The sequence below is a fragment of the Prenolepis imparis genome, unplaced genomic scaffold, assembly GCF_030444845.1.
Source record: "Prenolepis imparis isolate NDT839.2.m4 unplaced genomic scaffold, iyPreImpa1.0 SCAF_13, whole genome shotgun sequence".
Taxonomy (NCBI): domain Eukaryota; kingdom Metazoa; phylum Arthropoda; class Insecta; order Hymenoptera; family Formicidae; genus Prenolepis; species Prenolepis imparis.
This window is the reverse complement of record NW_028141171.1, coordinates 4,595,442-4,611,741: the sequence shown is the minus strand read 5'-3', so window position 1 is coordinate 4,611,741 and position 16,300 is coordinate 4,595,442. Positions and strand designations below refer to the sequence as shown.

At 34.6% G+C, this 16,300-nt stretch overlaps 1 protein-coding gene across 5 annotated transcripts in view; it reads left to right on the top strand.

The window, feature by feature from the left end:
• Pgant2 (polypeptide N-acetylgalactosaminyltransferase 2) overlaps positions 1 to 16,300 on the top strand; it is a 260,868-nt gene that overhangs the window by 28,819 nt on the left and 215,749 nt on the right. The window lies entirely within an intron of this gene.

Genomic DNA, 16,300 nt, shown 5'->3' with positions numbered 1-16,300 from the left:
ATAGTACGAAAAATTTTAGATAATTCTTTGTCGAAAATTAAGGTGGGATCTTTCAAATAAACATATATACTTCTACTTACACTGACAATGAGAGAATTTTCTCTTAGAATTTACCCTGAAAATCATGGTAATCGTGGGACAATATGGTATGGAAAGAATTTTAAGAGAATTTCTCTGATTAATATTTATAACGTTAAAAATAATATCTATATTCTATCACAATAAAATATAAAACATGTTTGATTCAATTTACTAAACTGCATAGTAAAATTAATCAAACGTATTTTATATTTTATTATAATAGATATATTATTATTTTCATTGTGACAAATATTAATCAGAGAAATTCTCATAAAATTCTTTCCATTCCAATATTGTCCCACGATTACCATGATTTTTAGGGTAAATTCTAAGAGAAAATTCTCTCAGTGTACAAATAATCTGAATTATTACTGCAATTAATATGAAAGACTCTCCTTATTAATTTTTGACAAAAGAATCATCTCCTAAAACTTTTTACACTTATTTAGAACCACCCTGTATAATTGACCGTAAACGAACATGCGATGATAATGAAATAATGGTAAGACATCTCGTAATCGCGCTGCTAGAAGAATGTAAATGGCGAATTACAAGCGAGAGACAAGTCTTCCCTTCCCCCGAGATCAGTTTCATTAACAAGTTCCGTATACACGTACTTCTTTTCTCCGGTAAACGTATATAAACGTATATAACGTATATAAACTGAAGTTAGTTTTACCCCGTTGTAACATTATTAATCCGCAGTTTGCCGCGCGACTTTAATATCGTTGGTGGAAAATGAAGGAATTAGCGTCCAGTTGTTTCGCGACATTCTCGTCTACTTTTAATGCGACGAGATCTATGATTAGCGTTGATATGATTTACCTTGCTAACAAATTATTTCCCGTTTTAAAACCATTATAGTTCCTATTATATAAAGTTATGAAAAAGGCTTCATATTTTATATATACATATTTATATTATAAAGTTATTAATACAATATGATAAGAGAGTTAAAGAGAGAATCGTATCAAGTAAGAGAATCGAATGGAATTTTTTGGAATAATGTAAAAAAATTAATTTTTACATTAAATATAGAAAATTTTATATAAAATTATTATTTATCAATAGTAATTTATATTAATAAATTTCATTAATAATATAATAATAAATTATGATTATATTTATAAAATTAATTTTAATTAAAAGAAATTTTCTCCCTCGCAAGTTTGATAATTCTATCTTTACGAATAATTCGCCGGATATAATGGAATTTAAATTGAAAGCGAACGAAAGACGTGCATGAAAAGGGGAGATCATTTTAATGAAGATGACGAGGAGCTTTTCAACGTGAGATATTTCGTGAAATCGCGCGAAACTGTATTTCGGCGAGAATTGCCTCTGAGATAAAATGAAGAAGAAAACGACAGAAGTTAACCGCTTTTATGTGTAAGGGGTGTAATACGAAGGGCGGTAAGCCGACTATATGTTCGTTTCTGATAGACAGCACGAAGGGTCGGTATCTTACTCACCTTTAAACGCCATCGAGACGCACATTTCTTTCATTCAAGATATACAGCCGAGATTACGCAGCTTTTAAAGACCCATTTGCGAATTACAGCAGTGGCGGACAGTTATGTTGCATTAAATGGGAATATTAAATTTTTTTAGCATGCAATTAAACTCTTTATTGTTCATCTTATCATTAAAAAATAATCGCATTTAAAACAGGATATTTAATTCTCTTACTTATATCTAAATCTATCTTAATAATTAATAATCCTATCTAATTAGTCATCTTTTTTAAAATTGAAATGGAATATATTAAATGTTAATGAAATCCTTTTCATATATTAAGTATTGGTGAAAACATTTTAATTAATATTTAATATAAAATTTCCAAACACTTTGTAATAACTATAGGATGATCGAATTTTGTGTCCCAATTTCCTAAAAAATAATCGCATTTGCAGCAGTACATTAATTCTCATCACAAACATTACAGGAATTCCACTTTGTGTGTATTCTGCTAATTAATAATCTTCTCTAATTCTACCTTATAATAATTAATATAGTCCTATCTAATTATAATAATCTTTTTCTTATAGTTGAAATGGAATATATCAAATGTTAATAAAATGCTTTTTATATTAAATATAGTGGAAACATATATCATTAATATTTAATACAAAAAGTATTTTATCAATATTTTATGTACATTCTGTATTTTTCTTATAATACTTACAATCTTTGAACACGTGTTGCAGCAATTTCACTTTGTAATGACTAAGATGACCGAATTTTGTGATCCAATTTCGTTAAAAATAATTTCATTTAAAGCAGTATATTAATTTTCATCGTTCTGCTAATTAATAATCTTCTCTAATTAATAATCTAAATCTATATCTTAATAAATTGATAATTTTATTTAATTAGTATCTTTTTCTTAAAGTTGAAATGCAATATATTAAATGTTATAATGAAATGCTTTTTATATTAAATATTAATGCAAATACATCATTTAATATTTAATATATTTTTGTCTATATTTTTCTTATATTTACAATGTTTGAACACGTGTTATTGCAATTTCCAAACACTTTATAATGACTAGGTTGACCGAATTTTGTGGTCCAATTTCGTTAAAAATCGTATTTAAAGCAGTATATTCTCATTATTCTGCTAATTAATAATTTTCTGTAATTAGTAATCTACATTTATCTTACTAATTAATAATTCTATCTAATTAGTATCTTTTTCTTAAAGCTGAAATGAAATATATTAAATGTTAATGCTTTTTATATTAAATATTAATGCAAATGTATCATTAATATATAATATAAAAAATAATTCATTATTAATATTTAATATATACATTGTCTATATATATTTCTCTCATATATTTACAATGTTTGTGAACACGTGCTGTTGCAATGACTAGGATGACCGAATTTTGTGACCCGATTTCGTTCGCAAATTTCTCTCGCAATGATTTGGCACGCGCGCGCGTGTCGCCCTAACAAGTTTCATCCGCCGCTCTGCGTTTTCCGTTCCCCGAAGTCGCGTATATAGGTACGTCCCGTAATTCACGGTGACCGCGGACGCGAGAGCTTTAATCGCGTTGCGCCGTGGAGTCATTAATTACTCGATCACGACACGCGATACAATCGATCTCGCCGCCTGTCTCATCGATCCCCCCCCGATGCTCGGCCCCGTCCCCGTTAATTGATTTCCCTCGATGTGTCGCGCGAGAGCGCGATGGTCACCGCGATAATTATCGTGCGCCCGAGTTGCGGTGTCATGACCGTGAGAACCGTGACGGAAAAAGGGCGAGAGAGCGATTTTTTTTGTTTTACAGCGTCGCGTGATAAATTTTTCCAACGCACGTGATAAATTTCGATGGTAATGTGTGTCGCTCTCGACACTTCTTTTTATTAATAAATAACATCTTTCTCATATAGAAAATCGTATATAAAAAAATTAAAATTCGCTGATCTTAATTAACTTGTCAATTGTGAGAGGCAGCTTTTATGTTCGATGTGGAAGCGATAATTTTGTAGCAGCTCGTCCGATTATCTTTCATAAATCTTTTTTAGAGATGTAATTTTTTTTTATTATCTTTTTCACGATATGTCCTATATCGCGATGATGAGCGACGTTTGAAAAAATGGATCCATCGAGACGAACTTCTCGTGTTTTTAACGATCGGTTGACTGGTTCTTACGGTCGATTAACTGAAATTAATATAGTAACGATCGCGATTCTATATATAATATACATTCCTCTTGATTTTCCTCTCCATAATATTCAACCTACCGCATATATTTCTGTATTTTGACTACCGTTTCAATTACATAGTACGATCACGTCCCTTCGTATATGAAATACGTGGGTCGCTTTCATTTATCTCGCTGTTCGTTATTCTTTGTCAAAGGGAAACATGGAAAAGTTTGTTCTATCGTGAACGTAAATGAAGGCGCGCTACGGAACGAAGCGAGTATATATTGCATTCAATTATAAAGTTAAATTGTCTATAACTAAATTATTATTTCTCATTGTCTTATATACTGCCAACTTGGTAGCATCTCTTAAATTTATAACGAAGAGTCGTAACTGAGAGTCATAATTGAGAATTGTATTATATATTTACATACAAAATTGTGCATATATGCACATAATATAATAGGTTCGACAGATCTATGATTTTTTTTTAGTCGCTCGATTATCAAATTTGTACTCTCTATGAAGGATTAATACGTTATTATAACCCTCTTTCGGATATGATCTATCTCTTTCATATCTCAAATATTAGAAATGCCGTCCGCAGAACAGTCGACATGACGAGATCGGGTCGACATCCCTGCCTTTTTTGTCGATAGAATTTTTTTATTAAAAAAATTCCATCGGAAACAGCAGTTTTTCGATAAGAGCGGCGATTGCTCTTACGTAACGGCTTAACCGTTTACCTCGTCGGCTATATTAAGAAAGAAATACCACCGGAAACCGTCGTTCGTTTCTTGCGGACTTTGTAGCGGAGTCGCGGAACGAAATATCGCTTCTTTCTAAACGAGCTTCCGCATCTGCAAGCGCCTTTCTGGCTCCGATTTCTCACGACGCTCAGCATCAGCTGATCGTTGATGTTGAAATAAAGAGAAATGCCGGAAGCATCCGCGGTGACCATTTATTGCTCTACGTATACGGTCCAGCTTCTGTATATATGCTCTGATATGTCTCGTACGTGGTGTCGCATTATTATGTCGCATTGCGAGCAATCGATCTTCGATTTATACAAGAAAAATAAAACGTAATTTAAGAAGATAAATAGCTAATTAGGATTAATATTTTTTGTCAACGCAAATTTTTTCTATCTAAAATATTCTGTCCCTCATCTCTTTCTCTCTTTAGGTTACTAAGATTTAAATTTTTAGATACTCTTAATTTTTTGTTTCACGCGTGCAATCGATCTTCGATAAGAAAAATTCGACATTTATAATTGAAGAAGTATAACATAAAAATGCATAATTAGCCAATTAGGATTAATATTTATAATTAACGAAAATTTTTAATTAATTTTTATTAAATTTTTATCCAAAATTATTATTCTATTGCATTTTTACCTCGTCTCTTTCTCTCATTAGGCATTTATCAAGATTTAAATTTTTAGATACTTAAAATTTTTTGTTTTACGCGGAAGAGATGTGCTATTTAATATTTGTGGTTTGAAACAGGGATGTTTTGCGACTGAAGTAAAGTAGCTTTGAGATACGCAACGCGTACACCGCGCATTTCCCGAGACTATTCCCCTTTTTCGACACCCCTCGTTTAGGACACAGCCGTTGCCGAGCGCCGAATGCATAGTGATTGCCTTATTTCGTCACGGTTCTACCCCTCTTTCGCCGTCCGTTTACCTCTCGTATAACCCCACGTCTTTCGAAGCGGTAAAAATAAAAGAGAAGCAGAGCGTACAAGAAAATTTCTGAAACTCTCTCTGGAAACGCACGCGGACATCGAACGACGCCATATGGCGAGGAAAACGTCCGCGTTCTAATACGCGATTTTAGGAGAACGCATTCGCTTCAAGCGTTTTGGCAGAAATCGACTGTTCGTTATTTATAAAAAAAAAAAATTTGTTCTCACACAATATTTGCATTATTTAATAAGACTATCAGTGTGCGTTGCATAATATATAATATTTTATTCCTGACATCAAACACATGCAATACGTATATTTGAATTTTGGAATATTTGATATAGCTGTTCAACGCTTCGTTAGATTATTGCCTGTATGGCAGAATTGTCATTATACAAATAATATATAATAATACAAATAATATACATATTATATAATACAGAATATTATTTGTATATATTATTAAAAATAATTTATATATTTTTATAAATTTTTTTATTGAAAGATAAATTCTCTGTCTCCCTTTGAAAATAAAAAGTATATAATTAGAACAATCAAACACACTTGTATTCCGCTTTGAAATAAATTCTTACATCAGTCTTGATATTTCACGTAGATATAACACGATTCCACATAGCCAATAGGGATGATCGAAATTGAAAATATCAGGGAGCCCGGATGTATCCGAGCGATGTTTTGAAACAAGCGCTCTTTCTCTTCGCGAAAGACAGCGGACTCGCAATCGATACTTGAAATCTCTCTCTCTCTCTCTCTCTCTCTCTCTCAAGCCATGAAGATAACTTTTTATCCTTTAACACAGTTTCCGCACCGATGCGCATGCAGTGCAACGGGGCATGCGTGTGACGCACAATGAACCCTTTGTACAGCTCGCTCGGGCGTGCTGAAATTTCATTTTGACTTTTTTGCTTCTTGTATTCTTGGCGTCGGGGGCTTGCTCTCTTTCTCTCTATCTATCTATCTCTCTTCTCCGGCGAAGTGAAGTCACGGGCGCGTAAAATATGACAAAGCGCGAGCGAGAGATGCTCCTCCATTCATGGCCGATGAAGCAAGAGGAGAGAGAGAGAGCTGCCATTGCACGGGAAAATCAAATCGAATCGATTTCATTGACGAGACACAATACTCGACGTGGTAGTATCTACAAGATACGAGATACAATGGAATAGAACGCGCGCGCTGTCTCTTCTCGCGCCTCTCCACGTCAGAGAGGATGGAACGCCTCCTTCCCCCCGAGTTATATCCTTAACGTTCGTTTTTTCCTCGGCCCTTTTTTCGCCCCTGCTCCCGTATAGATGAGTAATGGTTTCTCGATCGATAACCGAGAGTAAGACGTATCCCCTCTTGTAAGATAACAGCCGTCGAGAGCCCGTCCAGAGATCTGAACGTAATTCCGATTCTTAAATGACTTTATACTTTATTATTAGATAGATACGGTTACTATTTTACTATAGACGTAACATGGTTCTCGTTTGAGAACTGTTTCTACGTTTTGTTTAGATAGAGGTATAACGACGCATTTTGACGCAAAGACACGTAAGTTAGCCCTATCATTTTACATCGCACTTTGCAATTGATCAACTTGCCTTTACTCGTGAATTGAACATTCGAAAATCAATTAACGCAAGTTTAAAATATTTGTTATTTACTGCAATTATGTTTTTGTCACATCCCTTATTCTGTTGCAATTAAATAGCTGCATACGCCAGATGCAAATGTCTTGGCAATAATTATTATGTACCTAATAAGGATGTAGCTTTGTTCTTCGCACAATAAACGCGGAAATTTAATTGTTCAAGGTTATTATAGCAACCAACGCAATAGCTACATATATGGCAGATCACGACCACCATAGGTGATTTGCCAATGACTATCCTGACGTGGTTAACCACCAAACACTGGGCAATACTCGCAACTCTGGTTTCGCTTGCCCTATTACCGCGCTGTTATCGGGAACGGGGACCTTTAAACTTCGTAAATGGATGTGAACTAAAACGTGCAAACGACACATGCGTGCGCACTCGGTTTACGACCAGTTGATCCATCTGACTATAAATTTATTTAGTACGTCCCATACGCATTGCGCCATGATGCATCGATGCATTTTTAGTATCTAGAGCTACATTTTAGAATAATTTTATAGTTTGCAAATAATATTCTCCGCGCATTCACCAAAATAAAATTATACATAGAGAGAATTTTCTCTTATTTATCACAATATATTTATCACAATAAAATAAAATATGTTTGATTAATTTTACTAAAAGTATAGTAAAATTTATTAAAAGTATGATAAAATTAATCAAACATATTTTTAAAATTCCTTCCATACCATATTGTCCCACGATTACCATGATTTTCAGGGTAAATTCTAAGAGAAAATTATCTCTGTATACAAGGTAATTCACGCGTAATAAAATGATATTTTAGAAAAAAAAATAGGAGATACAAGAGAGAGAGAGTAATAAAATAAAATTCTTTCGGAAAATAAATTTATCGCAGCGACAGGAAGATCGAAGATTTATCGTGATCTCCGAAAAAAAAAAAAAAAACGAGTTCTCGTGTTGTGATCGAGTATTTATGGCAAATTCCATTTCGACACTGACCGGTACGCGGATATTCGGAGTTTTGCGTAGGATAAAAAAAACCTGTCCCGGATAAATCGCTTCCAGAAATACCGAGCTATGAACGACGATAGTCCCTCCAATTCCCTTCTCAATTTTCCTCCGCCATTGTTTGCGGTTTCCGCGTTATTTCCACCGCGCTACGTACTATACGTAGTCGTCTCTCGTCGAGTTCGTTTCCGGCGAAATAAAATCGCCCATCGCGCGACGACGGAGTTTCGTAGTTCTCTCTTTCTTTCTCTCTGTCTCTCTCTCGATGTTCGATGAACCATCCCACGAAATAACCCGGATCACTCCACCAGAAGGACAAGGAAAAATCTTTCCGTCCTAGGGGGTTAGGTCATCAAGGATAAGGGGGCGGCGAAGAGATACTCTCTCTCCCTCTCTCTTCGTGGTTTCGTCATGTGGCAGCCAGAGGCCCCGGGATGGTCGCAGGCGGTTGAATCTTTTCCGCGTGGCGCGGCTTATTGAATGCGATATTGGATTTTTGCCGACATTACGACCCTCCAGCTGATACCCGACCGCGGAACGACGAGGGAAATTTAAAACTCGTCATGCCTCGACTATCTTACACCCGTTTCCCTTTTATTCCCGAATAGATCTCTAGAAGCCTCTTCGCTCAGGCTCGTCTCTCTCTACTTCGAAGTGTCTGCTTGTACGAAGAGATGCTGCGAATAGCGATTGCCCATCTGTTTATTTCACATTTTGATAAAAAAGAATAGGGGACAGGAAGTTAGTTTTCCCACAAATTATTAATTCAATCTTTGCCGAATGCAAGCGCACAAATCGTATTTTAATGCAACGAGAGAGTGTTCAAATTATCGTGGCCGATGTCCACGATCTATCTCGCATACGTGTTAGTTTACAAATGATTATGTACCCCGCTGATAACTGTCGTCATGCACGCGGATAGGTATATAGAACATTGTCAAATTTGACTGCCGATGACGAGATACTGAATGCATAATTGAGTGACAATAGCGATGGACCGTCCCGGCCAGACGAGCCGAGAGATGGACGAAGGTCGACGATGAAAGAGCGACGACGAGAGAGTTAAAGCTCGTTTTATCCTGAAAGCAAAGGAAAAAAAACCGCGAAAAATGTGCCCGTTCGCTAACGGAGTATTCAACTCGTGCGTCGGTTGAAAACCAGCGTCCAGAAGCCAAAAGCGAATTGTGATGGAATTTGAAATGCAATTTTGTCCCAAGCCCCGCGTAAAATGATTATGTGCATTCGCTATATGGCAAACAAACACGAACGCACGCGCCACGTTCGTTAGCAATTTGTTGTCGAAAAAGTCATTATAATGTCATTGTAAACACACTAGTGATTTTATCTCAACATACGCTTGCGAGAAATTAAAATAGATTTGTGTGTATATATACACACTGCATCAATCGTGATTAATTCTGTTTATGTTTGCGACTAATTTATCGCGCGCTCTAAGCAACGGTATCATCATCGCGCGATAATATATTTATATCGCTTATAATTATAGCTCTTCCGGTGTAGATGGCAAGTTTATGCTAGATTCAAAGATATCTCTGGGTTTCTCCGAGTTTGCGGGAAAGAGGGAGAGGCATAAGTTTTCCGGGTGATTTTTCATAAGGATTTCATCTTGGAACGGAACGGAATTCTTCTGGGAGGAATGGAACCAGAACCAGGCGATGAGGGGTGGAAATTGCGAGGTTGAAGTAAGAACACTGCCGCAATATTGTTCCTGGATCACGGTTTCCACTCGGTACGAAGGGCAGGGGGATGGGGGGCGATTGATCATGTCGAGCATTGACGCCGGGGGTCGGTATTACGTGAACGCCTCGTCTTTCTTTCCTTACCTTATCTGTCCGTCTGTCTCGCTATCTTTGCGCCGAGTCTTGTCAGCGATGCGTGTCTTCCTCGTTACGTATCGCTCCGATGCTTATCGAGGTGTGAGCCCTCGTGTGTGTGTGTGCTCGATCGAGCGGAGACGACTGATCGTAACTAAAGTCTCGAAATAGTAGGAGAAGGGACAATGGACTCTCCTTATATTCTTGCAACATGTACCCAACTTCTTACCATCAAGATTAGACAATCACATTTTCCGCGCAAGTTCCGTATAAGAGTTTATAAAAATTTTTATCAGGAAGGGAAGAGCACACAGACACACTAGACATGCGAAAATAACATAATATATGTACCTATATATATATATTTTATTGTTATTTATTTTATTGTCTTTCTGTCTTTTGATTTTTAGATAAGTATAATGATTATATTATTTATTACAATTATTTTTTATTACAATATTTTTAATACAATTTTTTATTATAATTTTTACATGATGCAATTTTTTATAAGATTTTTAAATGGTTTAATTTTTTTTTATGATACAATTTTCTCAATCGCATGTGTTATAAGAACGATGTGTCGGCTTGTGACAAGATTGAATTAATTAATATTACTGCGCGAAATGCGATGAAACGTTATGACGTTCATTCCGCCGGGCACATTTTGCGAAACTTTTTTACTTCTCTTTTTTTTTTTTACGGAAGATATATCTTTGCACACTTAATTTTGCGAGGGCGCTCGTCGACACAAAGAGTCTCTGCGATGGAAATTCAGGGCACGCAGAACACCTCCTGATTTCAGTGCTTGTTAAAGTTTCGAAGTAACCTTCGCGTCTTTATTATTGCGCTACTGCGCCAAGACGGCTCATTTCCATGTTCCCTCTTCGCAGACGTGAAAAATTTATCGCGCTCGTTTGCGCTAGACCGGCGATAAAGCATAGAGAAAAACCGATATGAGATTCCCGTCTCGCGCGGGAGAAACCGTTCGTTTAAGTTTTAACGAGATCAGTGGTATAAACGCCACGTGACAGCGATCAGAATTGACAGCGGGGTGGGAATAGAGGTCGAGCAGAGAGAATCAAGCATCCTTCTTTTATGCGATCCCTCCTTTTTTCCAGATCACGGTCGTATCGGTGAATGAATAATATGAATGAAGATAAAGCAAGCGCGGAGAATGTAAAAATAAAATTATTTTTGCTTCATATATGATTCATTCATTGTTCATTATTATTACACGGATCTATTATCAGATCATATTTTATTCATATAAAAATGTTGGTTTTTGTTTTATTTATAAACTAATATATACTCTTTTTTTATTATAGTTATAAAATAATCAAAATCAAAATTGGTCTTTTTTTCTTCTATTTTAGGTATAGTAAAAATATTCAGTATAATAAATATTGCAGTAATATATAAATATTACAGTATAATAAATATATACATTTCTCTTCTCTATTTTCAAATAAAATATAATAACAGAAAAGTGAAAAAATTTATATAAAATTAAAGCGATAAGATTTTACAAATGCATTTTTTTTAAATTGTCGATTCGAATAAATAAATCGTAGATGCATTCACGTTCACCTTTTTACTAAAAGTTGTGTTCTAATTAAGAATTATCGCCCAAACCGAGCATCTCTCTTAATAGTATACCTATACTTCGAATTCGCTTCGTGTAAATTAATTTGACGCGTTCCAACTGCTTTATCTTAACTAAGTAAGTTGTGAATTCGCGAATTCTCTGCGCGTGTTGAGACTCGAGGCACAAATATTAGCAGTTGTTTCAGATTATAAATGAATTAATGATCGTTATAGCATTATCATAATACCCGGCTTGTTATAAAAGATGTAATTGACTTAACTTATATGTATATTGAGTTAACTCATACATGCGGTCGTTATCTTCTTGTCGAGTGTTGATTATGACAGGCGTAACAGTTTCTCTCGCTCTTTAGTTTCGCGTATATATACATATATATACGTACCTGACATATTAATGATGCTTTCGAGTATAACGTCAATCCCGTGTACCTAACTCAAGGATACAACATGATTATTGCATGCTAAAACCGAATTATTGTTCACGCTAATTAAATCTCTCGCGATCAATATTCTCATGCCATAAAGTAAAAATTGTTTGCGAAGTAATAAACAATACATTTATTGTTTATGTGTATTTTATGAATGAGATTCATTCATTATCTACGTACATATGTATATGTTTATATGTGTGAAGCACAATCTTATTGCTTTTTTGTATATTAATAATTTTTGATTGATTTGTTTGCAAGTACATTATCTTATCGACGCCTATTACTTTCAGAGATTTATCTCGATTATAGGTATTATTTTGTCACACAGACAGAGTATCATTATATAATTATCTGATAATAATATTCTCTGTATATAAGATTATAGCGTTGCGTGACTGTTGAAGGATAATACTTTACATACATATATACGTACACGTGACATATCCATCTATAAAAGCAACGCGAGGGAGAACGTTGACAGTTTAATATAACAATAAAACAATTAATAATTGCACTTATATTAAAGATAAATAGACGTTGCAATTGTCGAAGATGAGAAAGATAAGTTGATATTTGTTAATTTTATTATTACACCTTGTAATATCTTTGTTAACACAATCTGCGATAAGGATAGCGTGTCTACTCCTATTTCTGAATATCACGTTAAACGTAATATATTTAGCATAGCATAGAAGGAGCCCGCTTCTCTAGAGTTAGCGGAAATCATAATATTAAAATTATGCTAAAGGCAGCATTAGTTAAATTACTGGCAATCGTAAAGGCTGCAAAAGGGGCGAAATGTAGAAGAAGTAATATAGCGATCGTAGTAGAGAGAATAGTGGTGGTGGTGGTAGTATAGTAAGGAACGAGGAACGGCTTTGCACCCTGCAGGATGAAAGACGTGTGTTCGGCTTTAAGCGCACTTTACAAGCTCGACTCTGTTAATCAGTTAAGTACACAGCCCCGGCTCGTGTTCTTCGTTAGAGGTCTGTGAAACGTGTTTACTTGCACACGAGTTGAATTGCGCATAAAACGGACGAGTAAATAGTATATTGAATGAGAGAATACCCATTAACAGCATATAAAGTTGGATTTGACATACATTAATTGGCGAATTGTCTTTAGATGAAATGAAAGAAACACACATACACACGAAACTGAAAGAAAATCAAAAGATGTAAATAGTTTAAGAAGACTAAGAAAAATACAAGATTTTTAATGATTTTTTAATTATAATTTAAAGAATTTTTCAATTCCAATTTTTTATTCAATTATTATTTATCATTTGGTATATCTTGAAAAAAAATCAAGATGTAAATTCAAGAAAATTAGAAAAATACAAGATTTTTAAATCTTTAAATTTAACTTAAAGAATTTTTCAATTTATATTTTTTCCAATTTCTTTATTTAAATATTTATTATTACATTAGAGATTTTATTGTTGATGAAGGAAAATAGTCTGGAATTCTTTTTCTTATGGTCCAAAATTTAAATGTGACTTGCCAGTGACGGCATTTTTACTCGTGTTTCACTGTGCTATTGCAGTTTGAAGAACTGTCATAATAAGAAGAAAAGTCGTGATTTTGTCGCGTGGATTATTATAATGTGGTTATTTTTACGATCTTTCCAACGACTATTCGCATATCACACTTTTATAGCTTTTTCGACTATCGTGCAGGAAATCAGGAGAGAGATATATAAACCTTATTTATATCATACTAGGTACAAACTAAATATAGATCGCGATATTGGGCACTAAATAAAATAATTGAATATTTCCGAATCTTTTTTTTACGTTCAATGGTGACAAACATAATTAAAAACACTTAATTGAAACATGTGACACGTTAACGTACGTTATTATAATATTTCTTATTTAAATTCGATATTTATCAAAGACGTTGTCCTCAAAATATATGTCAGATTTATAATTCTTGTACAAATATCTAACAATATTACATACGCAATATATGCAGTTATATTTTTTTATTCAATAATGAAATTAATTTTCAACTGAATAGATAGACAGATGAATTGACAGATGAATAGCTTAATTTTAAATATCTCTAGCTATTTTAGCTATATTAATATTTTTAAGCTATAATTTAGTAGCAAATTCTTTGTTAAATTATAGTTAAAAATATTAGTATAGGGGTACCTATAATTTAGCTATAGCAGCTAATATTTTCGTGTATAATTTTTGTATAAATATCCATCAATTTATACATGCAATATATATATGTGCAGAAATGCTGTTTTTTTATTTGATAATGATTTAAAATAGATGAATTTTCGTAAAATTTTACAAGTTCTATATCATTTATTATTTTTCTAGATCTAGATATACATATATTATAATAATTCTGCCTCTATTTACTGTCCACGCGCTATTCGAGTTGCTCGAGATACGAATATATTTGCACGGAGCCGCTACGTCGCGTCTTCCCGACCGAAGGGGAATGCGCGAACTGCTGAATATATTTAGACGCGACGAAACACGACGAGTGTGCTTCCTATAGCCTCGTTTGTCACTCTCGTTGTATGCCTTCGGGAGAAGCAAATCGGTTGCTGGAACGAGAGAAACCGTGGAGACGCGTCATTTACCAATACGCTCGAACGCTTTTCTAGGACTTGACATATTTCGCGCGAGAGATATGAAGATATTAACAATATTGCGGGACATACATCATGCGCGACAGATTCGGATCTTCTATCGATGTCGTGGAAATTGGAGTAAAAAGTAACGCGAATGCGGTGAGAATAAAAAAATAACGTATAGAGAGATAGCTAAGAGTTTGACACTTCACTTGTACATGTCACTGGTTTATTTAAGATTATTGATGAGATTTTTATCGTTTTCCGAAAATAAAACTGCAATTGTGTGTTTGTTAAGACCACAGATACATGAGATTAACAAACCACCGATAATAATTCGTCGTCGAGAGAAGCAAATAAACGTCATCAAGAGCAATTAGTAGTACCTGCAAATTATCCTTCTCTTACGTCTGAAAGCGCTATTCGGTTAAACCTACTGTGGAGGAAAGTTTTCCGAAGGAACTTTCATAACAACAATAAAACTGAAAACTTTCCTAGTGAACTATTACAGTTAATGGGGTATTTAAAATCGGTATAATCTCTGTGGAGATTTACATTTCTATGCTACATACATAGGTTCGTTATGTTTGTGTCCGCCATATAGAAACTTGGAAAGTTCCACCGATTTTTATCCTATTTGAAATCAAGATTAAACCGATAACGAACGCGATTATTGTATAATAGTAGATCACAGATTCGCGTAACAAAGGTCAAAATCTAGCATTCTAATGACGGGAGGCTCACTGCTGTTTATCATACTACCGGTAGCCAGGTTGGCAGACACTTTCGTGACTCCTTAGCGATCCGTCATGCCTGACGTTTTACCGGTTCGTGTAATTATTTGCTTTTGCCCGGAAGGCTTCGGGCACGCGCTCAGGTTCCGTGCTCAGGTGTATACAAACTTGCACATACCTTAGAGCAATGGCGGAGAGGCCTTGGAGGTGCTTTTCTCAGTGTACTTGGCGAGAAACTGTGCGCGTGCAAATTATCCGAGGTACATCCTTCGCCGTGAGCAACTTAACTTCCGGTAAATGTAAACGGAAGCGGCGAGCGCTCCGCTCTTTGGTCCGAGCGTGCACCAAAGCGTTCCCTTTTTGCCGTTTAGCTGAAACTGCGCGAACGTGTTGCCCCTACGAGATGCGCGAAATCCTCCACGCGGTATTTAATCTACGTCCTCTCTTATTAGGACGCAGTCGAGAGAGCTCTGGATGCGTTCCGTGCAATTGCATTGAAATTCGGATCATATGCGCCGTTTATCCGCTTATGAAATATTGTATAGGTTTTACGATATATCTCTCGTTAGCTTCTCTCATAATTAATATTTATTAGAATTCGTAATTATTAATGAATAATATATTATTCATTATTAATAAATATTTTATAATTCTTTTCAATTAATTCTATATAATGAATCATCTTATTAATATTAGATTGTTCATCTACCTTATTATCTTATAATTAATATTATATATTTAATATTTTTTTATAATTAATAATTATTAATAAATATTTTATATAATTCTTTATAATTAATTTTCTATAATTAATAATCTGATTAATATTAGATTGTTTATCTGTCCGGAAAGACTTACGCATTTATTTTTTGTATCATGCATTGATTAAATTTAGTTGCTCGAATCTATTCGATTGCATATTCGCGACGCTACTATTTATATAGCGAATGTTTAATATTTATACAAAACAATTTATAGTCATTTATTGTATTATAACGTGCTCTCGCGTTGAATACTTGCTTAAAAATATTTAAAAATA